The sequence below is a fragment of the Molothrus aeneus genome, chromosome 3 (assembly GCF_037042795.1).
Source record: "Molothrus aeneus isolate 106 chromosome 3, BPBGC_Maene_1.0, whole genome shotgun sequence".
NCBI lineage: Eukaryota > Metazoa > Chordata > Aves > Passeriformes > Icteridae > Molothrus > Molothrus aeneus.
The window spans coordinates 14,031,177-14,052,236 of record NC_089648.1 but is presented as its reverse complement, the minus strand read 5'-3'; the positions used below and the strand labels follow the sequence as shown (position 1 = coordinate 14,052,236).

At 42.6% G+C, this 21,060-nt stretch overlaps 1 pseudogene; it reads right to left on the bottom strand.

The window, feature by feature from the left end:
- Positions 1-7,839: 7,839 nt before the first annotated feature.
- Positions 7,840-8,927, bottom strand: LOC136555206 (cyclin-A1 pseudogene; annotated as a pseudogene).
- Positions 8,928-21,060: the final 12,133 nt, after the last annotated feature.

Sequence of the window (21,060 nt, the reverse complement as noted above, 5' to 3'; positions counted from 1 at the left end):
TGGTTCCTCCCAGCAAGATGGTAAAAATGCAGGGCTCTGGTCTGTTATAACCCATAAAGGTTTTGGTAGTCACCAAAGAGAGTTTTTAACTATGGCCTCCCTCAATGATACTAGCTGATCTTCACTATCTCAATTGTGCAAGTAGTTGCCTATATCCCTCAAGGGATATAGGATCTCTCCTGCATGGCATGACCCAGAAGGGTCTCCAGGTATCTATTGGGAACATTTGGGGTCAGGGCTGGGAAGTTCAAGCACTAGAAGTTAAGCTGGTTCATCCCAGCAGCTGCTCTGCAAAGGCTACACATCACCTTCAGCTGAAGCCATATTAAATATCCCGGAACAAACTGCTCTTCCTTTAAAAACCAAATGAGAAATGAAGAAAAACCAACTAAGCAAAACTACCCACTTGAACATCCCCTGGTGAAAGGCATACAGGCACAAGGTGATATGGATGACACTGGAGAGCCCAAGGACACAAAGAACTCACCAAGGGGCAGATATAAAATAAAAATAGCCAAGAACTGGGTAAAATAGGTCTTAACCATTTTAGAGGTAATAAACAAGTAGTTAACCAATAAATTAAATACTCATCATGTATGTATCTAATTTAGATGTAATGGGAAAATGCAAGACAGACAAGAAAAAGCAAGGTAAGAACACTTCTTTGAAAATGTTTCAAAATGTTCTTCCCAGTGATGATGATTTGAGACTCACAACCCACTGTAAAATCATCACCCCTGCCTGAGCCAACCTTAGGATCCAGAGAGACAGAGGAGGGCAAACAGAGAAAGAGTAAGCACAGGGACACCTTAATGAAATGTTCCCAGCAGTCATTAAATATCTGTTCCACCAGCTTCAATATTGTTTTGAGAAGAGGCAATACAGCAGCCATCTATTTGTTATGGATTTTAAAGCTTTGTTCCTCAACCAGCATGCAGCAGAGCTGAGAAAAATCCGTTTGGAAAAAAAAAACTTCAGAAACCAGATGGAAAAAATCTGAAAGGAAGCTTTGGAAATAACTTTTTCTGGATCAAAATTATATCACCAATTAAATGTGATGTGTGAAAGGACAAAAAGTCAAATGTTAAAGAAAACCTGCAGCAATTTCTCTCAACCTACCTAAGAGTTCACAAGAGAAAAAATCAGCTTAGACTGTAAAAAAACTATAAAGTGTAATGTTTTCTCATCCTTTTAGAAAGGAAATTCTTAAAAAGGACATCATGCTTTGAGCTTATATGTAGCTATCTTCAGAAAAAAAAGGGGTTAACAGGTGAACAACTATTATGTTTAAATGTTATATTGCCCCTTAAATGTTACATTGCCCTTTCACCATTTTATCCACACCAATAAGCTTCTCCTATTCTAACAGAATCTAGCAGGTTTTGCACATGTTTTCTACTGAGAACTTTAGACAACTAGTAGTGCTGCCACTTTGCAGCCCTGACACCCATTTTTTGGCTGCTATTCCTTTATAAATTTACCATTGCTAGAGCATGAACAACTTAGCATCTCCTTTATAGAATTTTAATAAGGCTTAATCATTGCAAGCAAAACCTAAAGTCAAACTCAAATATAAAAACCTCATGCAAGTGTCATGGTGTCCTCTCAGCTTTACTAATTACTCCGTGTATTTCTAAGTAGTTTTTTGTTGTGACTTCATTATTTGATGACAACATCTTCCAGTATATTTGTTCCTCAGAACTAAAACAATAATTACTTTCATTTACTGCACTCTCTCACCATTTATTTACAACTGTATTGAAAAAGACAAAGTGGCTAAAAAATAGTCAGAAAACCTTAACTTGTAAACATGATGAAGCAAGGAATGGGAAGATTACCAATTTAGACTAGGACATGTTAAAAAAATTCTACTATATTAACAATCAGGCGCAAATAAAAATAAGGCTTAGCTTAGCTCATTTGAACAACAGATATAGGCTCTGTATGCCGCTCCTTTATAGCTTAATACCTAGTTTGAATCCACTAGACATCACTGTACTTCTACAAATCTTGGGAACTGTGAGACATTCTAGGCATACTTCTCAAAAGAGGAGCAATTTAGGAAAGTTGGATAACAAAAACGGGGATATCTCCCTGGACATACTTGTGTTTTTCTCTAAATACAGCATTCTTCCACTCACAGAATCATCTGTGTTTCAGCTTAATTGTAGGAAATGTATAAATTGCCTGCACAAAATGAAATTATGTTGCTCCTCCATCAATTAGATTCTGTTTGCCTGAGCACACTGATCAGAATGAATGGCCAGAGATTTAAATGAGCCCCATCTGGTTTGGATTCAGTATCCAAAGAGAATGCAGGTAGAATAGTATTTCTTTTCATTAACTATAAAGAGCATTATTCACCAAAATATCTGCCTAATATTTCTCTCAGTGTATTTTCTTCATTTTGCTAAAAGCACCATATATTAGCTTGCCATCACACAGCTTGTCGTCACCGCAGTTTTTACCATAGCAACCTGTTATCCTACATCATCACACAAACCAAAGCTGAGCATGGCACTGTCCACATGCATATGAAGTTTTAATTTAGGTCAGTATTCAGAGCTACCAGCTAACAAAGTGCAGTCACCGACTGCCTCTCATGTCTAGAGCACAGGGAGATGTGCACGCTATGTACCAAGGCAACTTACGTAATGGTGTTTTTGCAATGCCACAGGGATGGAAAAACTCTAATTATACCTCCCAATTTAAACTCTTTATTACTTTTTTCCCCTTAACTCTTGTAATCATGCTGCCATTTGTAATGGAAGGATATAGATGAACCTCATAGGGATGCCAAGGACTTCCGTGTATGTACAACTGGAAGAGCACAGAACCTTCTCTAGGCACCCAAACAAAAGACCAAATGCAAACCCTTAAATTATGCTCCTGAAAACCTAGATGTCTTATTCTACTCCTCAAGGAAAGCAGATGATTTTTAGGCTGGAGATCCAACTATATTTGTAGATTATGCCATAAAAATTAATCTCAGAAGTATAAAACTATCCCAGGAACCAGAAATCCAAATCCTGCAAACACTAAGGAATATTTTTATTTATCTGGCACTTCTGTAAGATGATTTCAGCTGTCATATATTTTCAAGACTGTTGTAACAGGAGCTGTGTGAAAAGATGAGCTCAGTGCCTGCAACTAACTACAGTACTGAGAAGGCATTTGTTCAAGTTCAGTATTTCCAGTTACCTACTGTTTATAGATTGTTCACTGCACCATTGAAAGAAGACTGAGGAAAAACATTACTCAATGGAGACAGCCACAAACTAGAGAACCCTTGACCATGAAAATGATAAAAGTGAAATATCCTAAGTGAATGGAATGGGTTGTTGGAAATTGGAAATCAAAATTAACACATAGAAACAAAGTTATATACAACTTACATATTTTCTTCTCATTTTCAGCATGGAAAACAAAATGAATTCTTACATTTTCTAGAGGGTTGCTTGAAGATTCAAAATTTGAAGTCTGAAGTAAATGATCCCTAGAGAGCATTTATTTGGGCCTTTCATTTCTCATCATACCCACAGTTAGCATAATCTTTTACTTATTTTCCCCATGTCCTCAAGAGGAAAGCAGTGCATTGATTCTGAGGTTTGGGCAAATTCTCAAAAAGCAGTCTTGGTCTACAAGATAATCACTGTTACGAGGGAAACCTATAGGGGGTTTTTTGAGGCTTTTTGTTTGTTTCGTTTTGTTTTCTTTTTAAGCTTCATTTCCTTACCAATTTCTTCTTCTTGATACTTTTAATCACAGTACAATTACTGAAGTGGTGCAGATGAGTGCTCTCCACTTACAGAAAAAAAAATTCCAACTCTTAAAACTTTCACTGAGATTTCCAATCCCCTGTAGCACTGCTCCCTATTCAGAGCACTTGGGGCATCAAGTGAGGTTTAGTAGAACTCCAGACAACTAAATATAATATCCAGCTCAGACCAGATCAGACTACATGCACTAGGTAAAAGAAGATGTAAAAGCCAGGACACTAGAAAAAGATTTTAACCATTTGCAATACCTAAATACAACATTGACTTACACAGTATATGGGAGAAAAGACAGGAACACTTCAATCTACTAAAAATTAATCTAAATTAAGTAAAGCTGCCATGAAACATCCTGCTATTTCTTCGTTGCTGTATTAACCTACATGTCCCCATACTCCTCCAGGGAACTACAGTTAATGCAGTTTGACACAATACTGACACAATGTTCTATGGAACCTCCTCTTCTTTTCCTGTTCCAGAACCCTTTTACAGGTGGCCATGTGTAGAAACACACATGGGGTTAATTTTTTCTTTTCTTCTCAGCTCTCTATGATACTGATTTGATATTTAACCAGATTCTCACTCATCATTTCTTCTTATGTAGTCCACATCTGAGATCTCAATTTGAATAATTTCTAGTACTGTTAACATACAAAATTTGTTGCCAAGAAAACAAAAATAAGCTCCTTAAAAGCTGGTTGTACCCTCCTCAGAGCCTGCTGCTCATGGCAGCAAGCCAGAAACTGCTGGTACTGAAACTTAAGATCAGACTTTCCAGTCCAAAGCACTAAATATCATGATAACTTTCTCAATGTGTCCCTGTAATAATGAATAAATAATATTTTTTTATTATTTCTGCAGTTTACTACTGTGCACACAACAATCTGCACCTGAAAAAAAAAATACTCTTCTGGTTAACTACTTTTACAGAAATTAATGTTTCAGGGAAATTTTTTCATAACACCTGTTCAAAGTTAAACTTAAAAGCAGTTTTACCAAGGATGGCATCACTCAAAGTAGTAAAGACAAGGCCTTTTAGCTCTTGTTAAAAGCTCACATGTTGCCAAAAATTCAATACAGCAAGAACAAAGCACTCTCAATAAACCTTTGAATTTCAGCCTACCTTGAAGCTTGTGTGAGAAAATCTACATCTACAGAACTCCAACGTTATGGATTTAGACTCATCTCCCCAAAGGATAATTTGATAACACCTGCCTTGTGCCTATGTGTCTCAATGAAGTTGCAGTGGAAAAGGAAAGCACAAGATAAAATCTTCAAGGAGGAGACAGTTTTTTTGAAAGTAAAAATATAATCAGAGAAAGAAATTTAAAGCATTGAAAGAAGACTAAAGCAGCAACACTGAATTGGTTTTTACCCCAGCCAGAGCTATACACTATTAACGGCTTCAAAAATCCAAAACAAGACTGAATCTGTAATCACAGTGTTATAAAATAAGAATAACTCTGTAAAACACTCACTCTTGAGAAACATTACCAGTTTACTTTGTCACTCAAATTCCCCAGGAACATCAATCCAATCCTTTGACCAGAGCATATTCAGAGTGCTAAACAAAGCACCAAGGTGGCATTTTGGCTGAAATAAATGGATGGGTTTCTCTTGGACTTCCTAACTTATGCAGATAGTGTAATGAAGTTTTAGCAAGGCAGACACTCTTAGGTTTAAAGTTCCAACAAACACAGGCTACAACACTGATATTTTTACAGTTCTTCAAATCTTCAGAATGCTGAAAAACTGCTCTTCAAACATACCAGAACTCCCATTTGAGAAGCATCTGTACAGCTTTTGAGGATAATTCATTTTTTTACTTCTATAAGAAGCATCATGGATGTACATCAGAGAAATGCCCAGCATTTCCCTGGTCTTTAAGAAATAATGTAATTCTAACTCATCTATTCTTTAAGGGTACAATACTGTCAATTTATAGTCCTTTTAATTTACAGAAAACAGACAATGAAAATTTCTGCTACATGGTAATTATGCTTCAGAATTTCAATGCCTTTGTTTAGTCTGAGATCTCCCAAGCTACCACCCAAAACCTTACGGAAAATTAGGATTCATACCTCAGCTTCATGGTAGGACATGGCATGATAGAGAATCTCCCCAAGACCACAAAAAGCACTATTAGCTGTCCATGTTCTAGTATGAAGGCAAATATAAGACTAAGTGAATTTCATTGAAAATATTTACTCTCCAGTTTCCTGTCCCTTCTGGTTTGTTCACAGGAAGGCCCTTTTGCTTTACAATGCATCTAAAAATACTCATCTCAAATCCCAGAATCACAGAATCAACTAGGCTGGAAAAAAAACTTTGAGATCATCAAGTCCAACCTATAACCTAACAGCACCTTGTCAAGAAGATCATGGCACTAAATATCACATCCTGTCTTTTCTTAAGCCCCTCTAGGCATGGTGACTCCACCACCTCCCTGAGCAACCTATTCCAGTGACCAGTCACTCTTCCTGTGAAGAACATCTTTCTAAATGTCCTAAATCGCCCCTGGCACAGACTAAGACTGGGTTCTCTTGTCCTGTCGCTGGTTGCCTGGGAGAAAAGATCAACCCCCACCTGGCTACACCCTCCTTTCAAGGAGTTGTAGTGAGTGATGAGTTCTACATAAGCCTCTTTTTCTCCAGCTCCCTTAGCTGCTCCTCACAGGAACATGACCTCCCTTCATGTTCTAGACTCTTGTGTTCTAGACCCTTCATCAGCTTTCTTGACCGTTCTCTGGACATGCTGCAGCATCTCAACATCCTTCCCAAACTGGGGTGTCCAGAACTGGGCACAGTACTCAAGTTGTGGCCTAACCAGTGCCAATTTAAGAAGATTGACTTCCCTGGTCCTGCTGACCACACTATTCTTGATACAGGCCAGGATGCCATTTTTTGGCCACGCAAGGACACTGCTAGCTAATGTTCATTCTGCCATCAATCTGTAGCCCCAGGTTCCATTCTGCTTGGCTGCTGTCCAGCCATTCTATCCACAACCTGTAGTGCTGTAGGGGACTGTGGTGGCCAAAGTGCAGGACCCAGCGCCTGGTCTTGTTAAACATCATCTTGTTGGATTCAGCCCATCTATCCAGCCTGTTGAGGTCATTCTGCAGAGCCCTCCTAGCCTCCAGCAGATTGACACTGGCACCCAACTTGGTGTCATCTGGTAGACTCAATCCTCTCACCCATATCAAAAATAAGGATATTAAGCAGGACTGAGCCCAACACAGATTTCTAGGGGACACCACTGGTGACTGGCAACCAACTTGATGCAACACCATTCATCACCACTCTCTGGGCCTGGCCATCCAGGCAGTTCTTAAACCAAGAGTGTTGCCGCTGCTTGGGGCGTGGCGTCCCGGGTCGAGGACGGTTCAGTGGCACCGCCTCTGCCACATGGGCCAAGCACATGCATACACTGATGTGGTGGACAGTAACTGGCATTTATTAACGGTTAGGCAGGGTCTTTTATAACAGGGGGTAATGGTCAGTTAACGGTAAAAGGGAAGGGGTTCTGCATGACCTCGCGATATCTCGAGACCTCACGGTATTTCCCCACATTTCCGCCCCCTTTTATGACCAGTTAAAAACATAAAGCAAAACTGACAAGTAGGAAACATGTGTAACTGGCAAAATGCAATTAACTTGAACACCATAACACAACTGCAATAAACGTGTAACTGAAAATGTTTGACAAACAAAAAGCTAACTATAACTGTTTTTTTCTAAAAAAAAACAACACAAACTTGCTTAAAATGTAAGGCGATCATTCATGGGGCTGACTGAACCCTGTCTTTGAATATCTTTGTAGGACCTCCTCAGTTTTTGGGTTTTTTTTTAGTTGACCTCCTAGGACCGAATTATTTTCCCAGAGTCTGCGACCGCGGGGGTGTCTGAGGATTCAGTCCTGCAAAACAAACTTTACAAATTTCATTAGTTTTTGCCCTGAAGGTATGGTTTTATTGACTTAAGCAGGCACCATTTGATTTTACTATTTTTCTTGACGGCTGCGTACCTTCGCCCTGTGAGTACCAGTCTCCAACCCTGTTCCCATTCCCCTAGTTCATTTTTAATTATGACCTGTGGGCCTTCCTCAAGTGCTCGGGTGGCCCAGTGTCACAATGTTAAGGTGTTCTTCTGGCCAGAAAGATCTATTCACTGTATAGTTTGCTAAACAGTAGGCTGCTGCAGCAATTTGTGAAGGAAGGTACTCCAGAAGAGGATCAACTTGAAGGAGACTCAGCTCTGCAAGATACCTTGCAAAGTTCTCTGTCCTCATACACATTCCACGTCTCTGAACATAGTGAAGGAGGAACTGGTTGATGGTTGGGGCTGTTAGGTCAAAACCCAGCACTCTGAGAAGCAAGTGTTCCATTCTTAGCAGCTGCTTCTTTGTGTAGGTATCATCTGTTATATAGACAAATTCATCCACATCTGGTGGGTGTATCTCTTCATACTTTGCAGCCAGAAGAATTGCTGCTGTAACTTCCCTCTGAGACCAGACATGCAGGAAAGAAACCTCTCCAGGAAGTTCACTGCCAAGTACAAAGTCTCTGTCCAAAGTTTATACTCTTCCCCTACTTCCTCCAGCCAGTCTACCAGGATAGCACGCATTCCTGTTGTGATATCTGGCTGCTTCTTCATGTAGTAGGGCTTGGGCCTAAATCTTACTTCTGCCTCTCGGAGGTACTGAGAGGTACTAAATGTCTTCTGCATACTCTCCCACAGCCAGAGTTACAACATCTTCCACTACCATAGGAGAGCCTGAACTCAGATCCAGCCGCCGATGAATACTAGATATCATTGCACTGGTATCCAGTTCACAGTGGCTTAATTCCAGCTCTTCAGACACTTGGCAGCTGTAGTTTTCTTTATCTTCTGAATCATCTATGTAGATAGCAAAACCTTGCTTTGATGCAGCACTGATGATGCAGTAGGGCACTTCATTTTTTCTACATGAAGTGATGGTGTTTTCAAAGCCAGAAAAGCACCTGATAACAGCAGCACCCTGACCGCCGGGCCGCTGCTGCTGCTGCCCGTTCTCTGTCAGCACTCCCAGCACGGCCCAGCCGCCGCTGCTGTGGAGGGCGGCGAGGCAGGACTCCTGCCGCCCCGCACGGCTCTTCTCTCCGGTGCGATGCATCGCCCTGACGTCGGTACCGCGCTGCCCGGCTCCGCTCGCCACCAGCCCACGGAAGGGTCCGGCCGCCCCGTGCCGCCCAGGGTGCCCGCCGGCCCTGTGTAAGCGCGGCCGCTGGAGGCGGCGGCTGTTGGCCGTGTCCAGTTGGGAGCCCGGCAGCTCAACCCCCGGCGCGCCGCCTCAACAGCCCCGCCGGCTGCGGGTCGCCATGGTGACCCCCTCCCTCTGGGGCTCGTCACCCTGCGGCACATGAGGCGAAGGCCCCGTCCAGGCTCCCTCAGAGTCCGAATCAATGGTGGTGCCCCCCGCCTCCCAGCTAACGGCGGGGCCCTGCGGCCCTGAGATAACGGCAGGGCTCCACGCCTCTGAACTAACGGCCGCGCTCTGCGCCTCCAAACTAACGGCCGCACCCCGCACCTCTAAACTAACGGCCACGCTCTGCACCTCTGAACCAACGGCCACACCCCGTGCCTCTGAACCAACGTCCGCGTTCCCCGCTTCCTTTAGCAGCCCGTCCCAAAATGACAGCTTTTTCCCCGTAGATGGGGTGCCTGGGCTCGGGAGCTGCGAAGAGCACTCCCACGGCTGCGAATCCCCACACTCAGCGGACCCACGATCGTCCACACCCTGCCGGGGTCCCTCCCACAAGCAGTCCTGGGTGGCCTTCCACTTTCCCTGCTCCCGCTGGACTGGCCAAGCTTTTTTCAGTGCCCGCATGACCCTGCCCCATGATTTTAGACTCTGCCCCGAGCCTGAGGACAGAGCCTCCTCCTCTAGGGCCCCAGTAAAATTATCCCATGCTTCCGGGCGGAAGATATCCTCCGGATGCCTGATTACCCCAGCGCACAGGAGCCTTGACACTGCGAGGACAAAATCTCCTGGCTCACAATCTATGCCCCAGTCTCTGTGAATTTTAAAAATGACCTTAGCAAGGGGCTCCATCCTCTCCACCACTGGCTATCGACGCGAGACTTCCTCCTTCACCAGGTCCTGGTGCGAGACTTCCTCCTTCGCCGAATCGCGACGCGAGACCTCCTCTTCCGCTGGCTGCAATGTGAGCCCTCCTCCTTCGCCAATTTTCTGGCACGAGACTTCCTCCTTCGCCGCCCCGGCGTGAGCCTTCCTCCTTTGTCGGTCCTAGGCGCGAGCCTTCCTCCTTCGCCGCTCCTGGCGCGAGCCCTCCTCCTTTGCCGAATGCCAGCAGGAGACCCTTCCCTCTTGCTGGTCCTCTGGGAGCGTCCTCCCTGCCGGAGACAGTCCTGCTGCTCCAGCCACCGTCCACTCGCCCAGGCGATTCCCGCTTCCCGGATTGTTCCCGGGTTTCGGCACCACTTGTTGCCGCTGCTTGGGGCGTGGCGTCCCGGGTTGAGGACGGTTCAGTGGCACCGCCTCTGCCACATGAGCCAAGCACATGCATACACCAATGTGGTGGACAGTAACTGGCCTTTATTAACGGTTAGGCAGGGTCTTTTATAACAGGGAGTAACGGTCAATTAACAGTAAAAGGGGAGGGGTTCTGCATGACCTCGCAATATCTCGAGACCTCGCGATATTTCCCCACACAAGAGTTTGCATCTGTCCAAGCCGTGGGCTGCCACCTTTTCCAGGACTGTGCCATGGGAGATGGTGTCAAAGACTTTGCTGAAATTCAGGTAGACAACATCCACAAGCATGGTCATCACCTGATCACAAAAGGAGATCAGGCTGGTCAGGCAGGACCTGCCCCTCCCAAATCCATGCTGCCTGGGTCCAATCCCTCATCTGTCCTTTAGGTGCCATGTGACCACACTCAATATGATCTATTTCATAACCTTGCTGGGCACTAGGTTAGGCTGACAGGCCTAGAGTTTCCCGGATCCTTCTTTGGCCTCTTCAGTCATCTGGGAGCTCCCCAGCTAGTGAGGACTCATGATAAATGAAGGACAGTGGCTCATCAAGCTCTTCCACCAGCTCCTTCAACATCCTAGGATGGATCCCCTCTGGTCCCATAGATTTGCATCTAAGTAGCTCAGCAGGTCACTAACTGATTCCTCCCAGAGGAAGGAATAACAGAGGAGTAATTCTGCTCCCCATCTCTGTCTTACTAGCTCAAGAAGCCAGTTGTTCTCAGGATAATGTGAAAACTATGTTAGAAACTTTTGTCCTCAGTGCCCAGTGTTTCAGCCTAATCTCGTCAGTGTGAGGCTGAAACAGGGGAATATTAAAAGCAAGAACTTCCCTAGTTTCCTGACACCCAAAATGTTTAAAAGCTACTTTAGTACCAGCACAAGGTTAAAAACCACTTCTGTTATTCTGTATTAAATCAATGCTCTTGATCTTTTATTTCCTACATGGAAAGATTTCACTCTTTTGAAGATATTTGGGATACTGAGCACACAAACTATCTTTGTATCTGAAGGAAAATTTTCAGCTGGTGAGCCATGTGAGTTGTTTCCTTTGTCAGGTTTTTTGAGTTTTGGGTTTTGTGGGTTTTTTGGGGGGGAGTGAGAGTGGAGGAGGGTGCATGTGTGACTGGGTGTGTATGTGTTTTTTAGGGAGTTGGTATACGTGTGTGGGAGCCCGATTTCGTCAGCCCAGCCAGCCCCTGACACCGACAGCACAGGTGGGCTGCCCCCAGAAAGCTGTCCAATCCGGGGTGCAGCTGCAGGGTATGGCAGCTCTACAGCTCAGGTGGACTGCAGACTGTGCTGAGGGTAGGGACAAGGATCAGAGAGAGACCCTCTGTATGGTCTCCAAAGAAGCTTAGACCCGGAGGTTCAGTGACAAAAGTGGCAGACTCAACTCCATCCATCAGATTATAAGGGGGAGGAGGTCCCAGGGAAGGATACAGTCTTTGACCAATTGGGAGAAATTGGGGGTGGAACAGAAGGCGAGGAATACAATGTTTAAACCAATAGGGGACTCCAGGGGAGGAGAATAATTTAAACAAACCAATGGGGTTTCAAAGGACACAAGATTGATAGGGAAGTTTCTAGAGGAAGAGGCAGGCTTGGGGAGGGATTGACATTCAATAGGAGGAGGAACAGGGAACAGAGGGGCAGGTCTTTGGAGCGATGGACAGCTGGGGCAAAACCAATAACACAGGGGGGAAAGGAACAATACATCAATAATAAAATATGCTATAACAGCACAAAATAAGAAAGATTACAAAACTGACTGCTCGAAATGTATTAGAATTAAAAACAATGCTACATGTGGGTCTTGATTTTTTTTTCAGCCCTATAGGTACCAGGGACATCAGTTACACAAATTGCTTTGTCAGTAGGTGTCTCGGTTTGAGGCTGGCACCATGCCAGTGCCCCCATGAAAATACCTTTTCCCTGGTGTGTACTGAGAGATGGGATCAGGAATAGAGCAAAGCAGGCTCCAGCTTTGGAATAGAAGGAAAAAAAAAACTTTAACTTACAATATATAAAAGAAACACACAGAATTCAGGATGAAAACCTTCCAAACATTCCTCCTCTCCCCAACCAGGTTCCCAATACATCACAGTAAGACAGAACCATAGACTCTCAATTAATTTGCCACCCCTCAGATCACCAACTCTCGGTCCATTGCCACCCTTTAGATAATCAATTCTCAGTTCATCAAGGAGTGAGGAGTCCCTCTTGTGCCATAGGCTTCCCCAGGAAACACCGTTGAAACCTTGTGTGTTTCCATGTCACTCGTGGCACTGCCCAGAGATCATTTGCCGTCCTGATATCTTCCTTCCATGTCCAGTGCTCTCACCACTGCACATGGACCAGAGCTGCTTCTAGGGTTTTCCTTTTAAGGGTGCTTTGTCCAGTTCCAAAAAGAGCACAGTTTATCACCTTCAGGACACCTGTTCCCCCCAAATTTCACCTCTGGGGCCGAGGGGTACCATCACTGCACTCCCTTGGCTCCAAGCCATTGTCTACCCCTAGATGCAGTCTCTGTGTCACAGGAAAAAAATGGTTCTGTCCATGGCTATACAAGAAAAGTCTAGCCAAAGGCCACTCCATCATCTCCTGCCACCTAGAATTCTTCTGAACTTCTCTCGGACATCTTTGACTTGCAGAAACTTTCATCACACTGCCCATTTCCTGCTATTCATCCCTATCTCCCTTTTCATTCAGGAGGATGATCAGCATTTGTAAGGCTTCCACCATCCAAGAAGAGGGTTAAAAATCTCAGTCTCTACCTGTCCAGAACTCCCACGGCTGCCCTGCTCGGCACCTTCTCGCCACACCCCCCTTTCTCCTCCTCACCAGCCCTGCTATCAAATTTCAAGGTGGCCCAGGCACAGACACCACCTCGCTCTCTCTCTCCCTCCTTGGAGGAGGGGCAGGGGGGTGCGGGGGGGTGGCTGCCCGATGTCTTTTGGTGCTCCTCCACCCTTCCATCCTCAGGGCCTGGCCTACTTCACCTCCCCCGCCCAGCCACAGCAGCTGGGCAGGGCAGGAGGTCTGAGCTCTTTCCCTGCCAGAACCCAAGAGAAGTTTTCCTGGGAGTTCTCTGCTTTTAACCCCCGTGTTCTCAGAAGCGTATCCATGACCTCAGTGACCACACCAGGTGCCAATATTCAAATCTGAGCACCTATTGGTTTGACCACAGCATCCCAAAAAACTCACTTCCTCTCAAACCACAACAGTAGGGAAACAGCTGTGAATTATCACCAACATCAGCTGATAGATCTTTTCCCAGCATTGTCCTCATATCCTACCATTAGCAAACCTGCCATCAGAGATATATTATAATTTTTAAATGACATGAACAAGAATAGCTAGATATGTGAATTTTTTCTATGAACATCTATGGCATACACATATGAAAAATGAATAGAAAGGAACATTTATTTGGCTTAATTTTGATAATTTTTTTAAGCCTGATCATTTCATAGTGTTTCAGGAAAGTTTCATATTTGAATAATTGTAAGCAAGAAAATAGCAAGCTTTGTAAAGACAAAAGGAGTTATTAGCACTACTCAGATCTCCTGTAGACAAAACAATCTTATATAAACTAAATTAATTTTTTCCCCCAGTTTCACAGCATCTGCATACTTCAAAAACACACTTCATCACTCACTTCCATGTATGTTGTTGAGAAAAGACAAGTTATAACTGAAGCAAGACCTTGATGACAGCACTCTCATTCATTTTCCATATGAACAACAGTCACCAGTAGATACTAGATAATATGGAAAATGAAAATTGTACTTTGCATATTTGGTTTTCCCCAGGGGTAGAACTGGATCTGGCGACTTGTATTACACACATAAACGCACAAAATGCACATTCATCAATCTTGTAATAACATGGTTAAAATCAGACAAAAACAACACCTGGATTTTCTGTGGATTTTTTCTCAATTGTTTACAATCCCTTAACAATGTTCTGTCAAAGTCAAGAAGTCTGCAATGAGAAAATTTGGCAGTTTCACACAAGACAAATCTGTGTTATGAGGAAGGTTGCTGTATTACTACATACCATCAGAGATGAAATCATCCTCTCTTTCCACAGTTTGTTGTAATCAATTCGCACAGAGGCCAGGTACAAGCCTTAGCCGAACACAGAGTTGTCTTGGTATGAGACAATTTAAAGGAGAACACTCTGGAATTATCTGTGTCCTTTTAAGGATTCCAACAATCCCTTTTCACCAATAAAGAATGATTACTAATAAATAAAAGTAAAAAAACAACACTTTATTAAGAAATAGAACACTGATACGTGATGTTCGTGCGTCTGAGACTTAACACACAACAGACCTCCACTGATCATCAGCCAAACAACATGTTTTATTTTTTGGGGCTTGATTTACAGGCAATTCAAAGCTCTTGGCTCTAGACAGCCATTGCTCTAATCCCCACACCTCCCAGACTCTGAACCAGTCAAATACTCGTATTTTAGGTGAGTTGTTATATGTTGAGACCCCTGTCAGTTAGCCCAGAGGCTGGTATATGGAACTGGGCTGGGTTTCTTATTTATAACCAGATTAATGTTCAGTACGAATCAGCTTGTACTGAAACAGAACACCACCAGGCAAGGAAGTGAAAAAAAAAAAAAAACTGCAAGATATCTGACTGCTAACCCACACAACCCCACTGAGACAATGAGAGACCAAAGTGTCAGGAACAAATGTTTGCAGTATGAGGCCTGGAAGCAATGGCCCCTGGCTTGTAGGAAGAAAGGGGTAAGATGGTGCCAGATTCCTCTCGGGAAAGCAGGAGCCTCACAGATCCATTCCAGCAGCAGACAAAGGCCCAACAGCTCATCCAGCATCGACCTTCTCCCCATGGCAAGGCATAGCAGAGCGGCCATGGCAGGCAAAGCAGCTGGGCTGGAGAACTTGGGTGTTTCTGTCCCCAGCTTGGCGCAGTTGACTGTGACTGAGGCTGGGGGCTGCTCCACTCTGCTGCTGACTGTGTAATAACCCCAGCTTCAGGCAGGCAGCTGTGGAATTTGTCCTTAAGGCAGCTCAAAGATAGCTACTCCAAGCTGAGGAAATAAACCAAAACAGAAAGGAAAGCCTTTTCCTGAACAAAGAACAAGCAGCCAGTGAAGCAAATACCACGGCAAGAAAAGCAACAAAGACTGAGACGGGGAAATTTTAAAAAACGCCTGTGAGAAACAACAGTCACTTTTAAAATTTGAAAGGTTTATTAGACCTTTACAAAATACAACAAATGACTGAATAAGGAAAAATTACAGCACTGGGAACATGGGACTAAAGCGCCATATGCTCATCTACAAAACGGATGCTCTGCCTTTTATATTCTTTGCCCCTCCCAAAATTTTGTCAGTCAGCTCCTTCTCTGCCTTCAATTGGTGGAGATCACTTTCTTATAACGTGATTGGAGGTCAGATGTTGCCATGCCACGCCTCCTAGTAACAAGCCTGACCTTCCCCCAAATGCCCCGACTACCAAGGCTGTCCAATGACAATAATACAAGGGGTAGAGGAAAGAGGACTATGGGGAGAACATACCACAATAACATAACTATATATCTATAAAACTTCTCTTAACATACACATAGTATTTATCTCTTAATTGTGAGAGCCAACCATCACATTACTTATCTCTAACATGCCAACACATAGCAAACCATCCAGACCCAGACTGCCCTCCCCACCACCACCACCACCACCACCACACACACACACACACACACACACACACACACACACACACACACACACACACACACACACACACACACACACACGGGGTCTCCAGCTGTAGGGTTTTAGAGATACAGTAACAATTTTTGGGCACAGATTGATGTGGAATACAGTATCAATTTGAATCGCCAAGACAACAGTGCAGAGCCCTGAAAATACTTTTAATTACATGTTCCTGCTCATAGATTTGTCAATCAAGTTACAAACTTAAACTATCTGTATGCCAGCCAACAGTCATCCACTTGGATTAACAGACAATTTCCACTTTGATTAGCAGACATTTTTTATTCCATCAGAAAGACGATGTTTTCAAAATTTCTCTCTTTTGGAGTTAGATGCTTGACTGGAACTTCATTTAAAAGACTCGTCCTGGGCAGTGTGAGCAGGATTTGCCCATTATGGGTACCATTTGTTTTGTCACTTGTACCAGAAACAATGAGTTATGGCAGAAATAAGTGCATAGAACTGCTGCCATCTCCCAGACAACAAAGGTATTGCCTTTTTACAAAATACCACTTCAATGCAGTCTGCAAATTTAGTTACAGTAAGTAAGAGCCTTGGAAGAAAACAATCTTGTGCTTGATTGGTAAATGTCATAGGAAAGCGCCATTCAGGAAAGATGCTGTGTTACTTAAGTTGTTGCAGGATGGATGTTTTATGGCCTAGACTGGATGTAGGGAAACAAAGTAGAGGTCTCCTCCAAATGAAGAAAATTTCTCTTGGAAAGCTGCATAGGCCTGTTGACAATACCTCAAATAGAAGGAAAAGCGTCTCCTCTCTTTACTGTTAACAAGTGATAGCAGGAGGGTGCAGAAAAGTATGGCAGAACTAAGCTCCGCAATCATAAGAGCTTGGAAAGACCTGGTCTCCTAGCAATGAGTCAGGTCAAGAGGCATAAATCCTAGAAGAGGTCTGATTGTATTGAGTTTTGCTCTGGAAACTACTCTGTGCTTTGAAGAGAGTATGCACAATTTCATGAAAATCATGTGGATTTCACAGATCATATTGGACCAAGCTACTGTAATAACCAGTATTAAATAAATTTGGATCAGGAATTCATAATATCACCTACAATAAAGTGATCAGAAAAACCCTGCTAAATAGCTTAACATCAGCAACAACTACAAGTCAAAGCAGGGCAGTTGGGCTAGACACAACATAAATTTAATGCCAAATCATTTATACATCTTCCCACAGATATTTGCAGAGAATTTTTTTCTTGCCAGTGGTAAGGACCTGTAATGTAACTTCAATTACTCAGAAGATACACAGTGTCTTTTTTGCTGTGAATGAAACACCACTACTGAAGCTAGGCTCATCTTTGGTTCTGCTGCAAAAATAGTTCCCCAACCTGCTCAATAATGGCAGTATTAACACAATCAGCGTACTCTCCAGGCTTGTCAGGTGGAGTTCCTATGCTTGAGGAATAACATAAGACAGACTCATGCCGACAAACAGGCTCGTTTATTGTCTCTGGCACCTTTTATAGACCATTCAAAACTCCTGGGTCGAGACAGATCATTGGTCTATCTCTGTGCTCCCAGACTCTGAACAATGAGATGCCTACATCCTAGGAGAGCTCTCACTGGCTATGTCAGTCAGTGTCTGTCAGTCAGAGTCTGTCAGTCAGCCCAGAGGCTGGTTCATAGAAATGAGCTGGGGTGCTGTGTTTGTTTTGATTCAGGATAAATTTTGGAGAGAACTCTTAAAGGGGCTCCTCTAGGAAAGCAGATTTAATTGGCTCTTCTTTTCAACTGCTTCAGGAGAAAAATACTTTTTTGGAGAAAAGTGGAAGAAAGCCTGGTTATTAAACAATAAAACTTTAACAATATTAAACAATAAAACTTTTTGCTGCTCCAAGAGAGATGACAAACTCAGAAAGTTCTTTCTCCAGGTTACAGCTTAGCTCACTCAAGTCTTTTGTCAGTTTTTCCAGTTTTGGAAATGCCACAGCCCAGGCCCAGATCAGTGGGCTACAGGTGTGAGTTTGTCAGTGTTTTTCTGGATGTTTAGTCTAGAGCAGGTTTAAACAGGTCTTAAGAAAAGGAAAAAAAAAACTACAGTCTAGGGAACTTCTTTGCTTCAGATAGCTAAAACTAACTAAAATAAAGGAGAGCTTTGTCCCGCTGTTTGTTCATCTGCAGACAACACAGTCCAGGAGAAGGAATGTGGAGGAGTGAGCGCAGTGTTTGAAAACAAACTGCTCACTTCTTCTCTCCTTTTACTCTCTGGAACAAGTCTTAAAGATGAAAAACTTATTATTTAGCATAAACAGAACAAGACGATTAGGGATAAAAGCATCATATAGTTAACCTAGGACATACTACTCTTTATATCATCAGCTTACTACTAAAACTAATATATATTCTAACTCGACAAACACGTACATTATACATCTAATATATAGCTATACACAGACAATGGTAGTAACATTCAGCAAACAGCAATATTTATATATAGTTCTCACTTAACAATTAGATTTTTTTGAGGTACACATTATGTTCTTCTATTTTTTTGCATTATTTACCATGTGCAACTTGGTCTTTGAGCAAAATAACTCCACTAATGGGTTTGTTTGTACTCGAGTTTGTTTGAACCCAAAATTGTTTTCTTTAACAAGCTTTTGACATGTACCACTGGGACTTTGTCTCTATCTACTTTATGCAAAGGCTCAGATTGGGTAGGGTTCACTTGGTTTGTAGAGCTTTGGGTGTTAACTAACCAGGTGGCTTTTGCCAGATGTTGCTTTCAACTTTTGAAAGATCCCTCACCTAATGTTTTCAAGGTGATTTTTAACAGTCTGTTGTATCTCTCTAATTTGTTTCCAGCTGGTGCATGGTAGAGGATATGGTACACTTAATGCTATGTTCTCTAGCCCAGGTGTTGATAGGGCTGTTTTTGAAATGAGTTTTGCTGTTTGACTGAATTTTTTTAGGGATACCATGTCTTCACAGGACTTGCTTTTCAAGGTCTAGGATGGTGTTACAGGCTGTAGCATGAGGCACAGGGTAGATTTTTAACTATTTTTAGTTAAAAAATAGTTTAAATAGTTATTGTTATTTAGTTAAAATAGTTATTTTTAACTATTTTTAGTGGTGGCTTTTATTATGGTCAGCACCGTAGCGCTTGTCTTGGCGTGTCTGGGTTGGTGTGATGTAGTTAATTTGCTAAGCCTCTTTATACTTGGACTTGGATTATTGCTCACCATACTATAGAGGCTTCACTCACTTGGCTTGCTTGATGGCTGCATACGTTTTAGAGTTGTGCATAACTTGAGAAATATTGTCTATGGTTAAATCTACTCTTTGGTCTTGTGTTTACTTATATGTGGCATCTCTACTCTGATGACTTGAGGTATTATGGGCGTATTGAGCTAGGAATAACTTTTCTTCATGTTGTTAATTTAAGTCTATTTTTGACACTTCTATTTTTGCAGCCTGGTCTACCTGCTCATTGTTTTGGTCCTCTTTATTGGCTTTACTATTGGGGATATGGGCATTTACATGGCAGATTTTTACAGGTAGCCTCCCTACCTCAGTAGAGATGTTTTTTCACTCATCAGCAGCTTAAATTGGTTTTCTTTTATGCTGCTAATTAGCTTCTTTCTACTTTTCTAGCTATCTTCACAGAGCATTGGCTATCATTTATGAATTAGTGTAGAGGTAGAGTTTTGGCGACTTTTTTTTTAGCAATGCCTAGGGCCAGTTAGAACAGTTTTGAGTTTAGTAAGCTGGTTTGATTTACTTTTTCTTTTAGTGGCTTTTGCGATTTGTCATGTGGGGCTCTATATGGCTGCTTTCTACTTTCATTTCATTCTCACAATGCGGTAAGAACTATTAGTAAAAAGAGCATATTGTGTTTCTTTCGCTGGCAGTTGGTTATATGGTGGCATTTTTTCAGCACATGTCACTTATTGTTCTTCTTCATTAGCGAGACTAAAGTTTTCACTTTTCAGCTAGTTTGTAATTATTTCTAGAATCCCAGGGAAATTTAGTTTTCTACTATGGGCATGCTGTGTGATGAGAGCAATCTATTTTCTCCATGTAGCATTGGTGGCATGGTGTGTAGAGGGAATTTTTGCTTTGAGCATTTACTTTAGTACGGGTAATTGGGGTGCCAGGAGGAGTTGTGCTTTAGTGCTTATTATTTCTGAGGTGGCTTGAGACTTTTTTATAGGTTGCTAAAATTTCTTTTTTTGTTGGAGTATGGTTGGCTTCAGACTTCTTGTAGCTTCGGCTCTAAAATCTTAGTGGTTGGCCTTGAGTCTTCCCGTGCATCTTTTGTCAAAGGCTTCAGGATAAACTATGGTTTTCGGCTGCAGAGTAGAGCATATACTTCACATCTGGTCCTGTCCTGACTGGGTTAAGGGCTACTGCATGAGCAATTTCTTGCTTAATTTGGGCAAAGGCTTGTTGCTGCTCAGGGCCCCAGTGGAAAGTGGGGTTTTTTATGGGTGACTGAGTAGAGAGGGCTTACAATTTGACTGTACTAAGGAATATGCATTTTCTAAAAAGTTATGGCGCTTAGGAATGCTTTGTGGGGTTTTTTTGTTGGATGGTGGAGATATTGCTGTGATTTCTTTGATGACATTGGTGGGAATTTGAAGCTGTTCATCATGTTACTTCACTTTTAGAAACTGGATTTCTTTAGCAGGTTCTTTGACTTTGTTTTTCTTGATGGTGAAGCTGGCTTTTAGGAGAATTTGGATGATTTTCTCTTCTTTTTCAAACACCTCTGCTGCTGTCTTTCTCTACACAATGATGTCATTAATAAATTGTATATGTTCTGGAGCTTCACTTTTTTCTAGTGCACTCTGGATCAGTTCATGGCAGATGGTAGGTGTGACAGTGTTCACAGGGGTCTTAGCATGAGGGAAGAGACGAGAATGTTGACTCCATGTTTCAGAAGGCTTGATTTATTATTTTACGATATATATTATATTAAAACTATACTAAAAGAATAGAAGAAAGGATTTCATCAGAAGGCTAGCTAAGAAT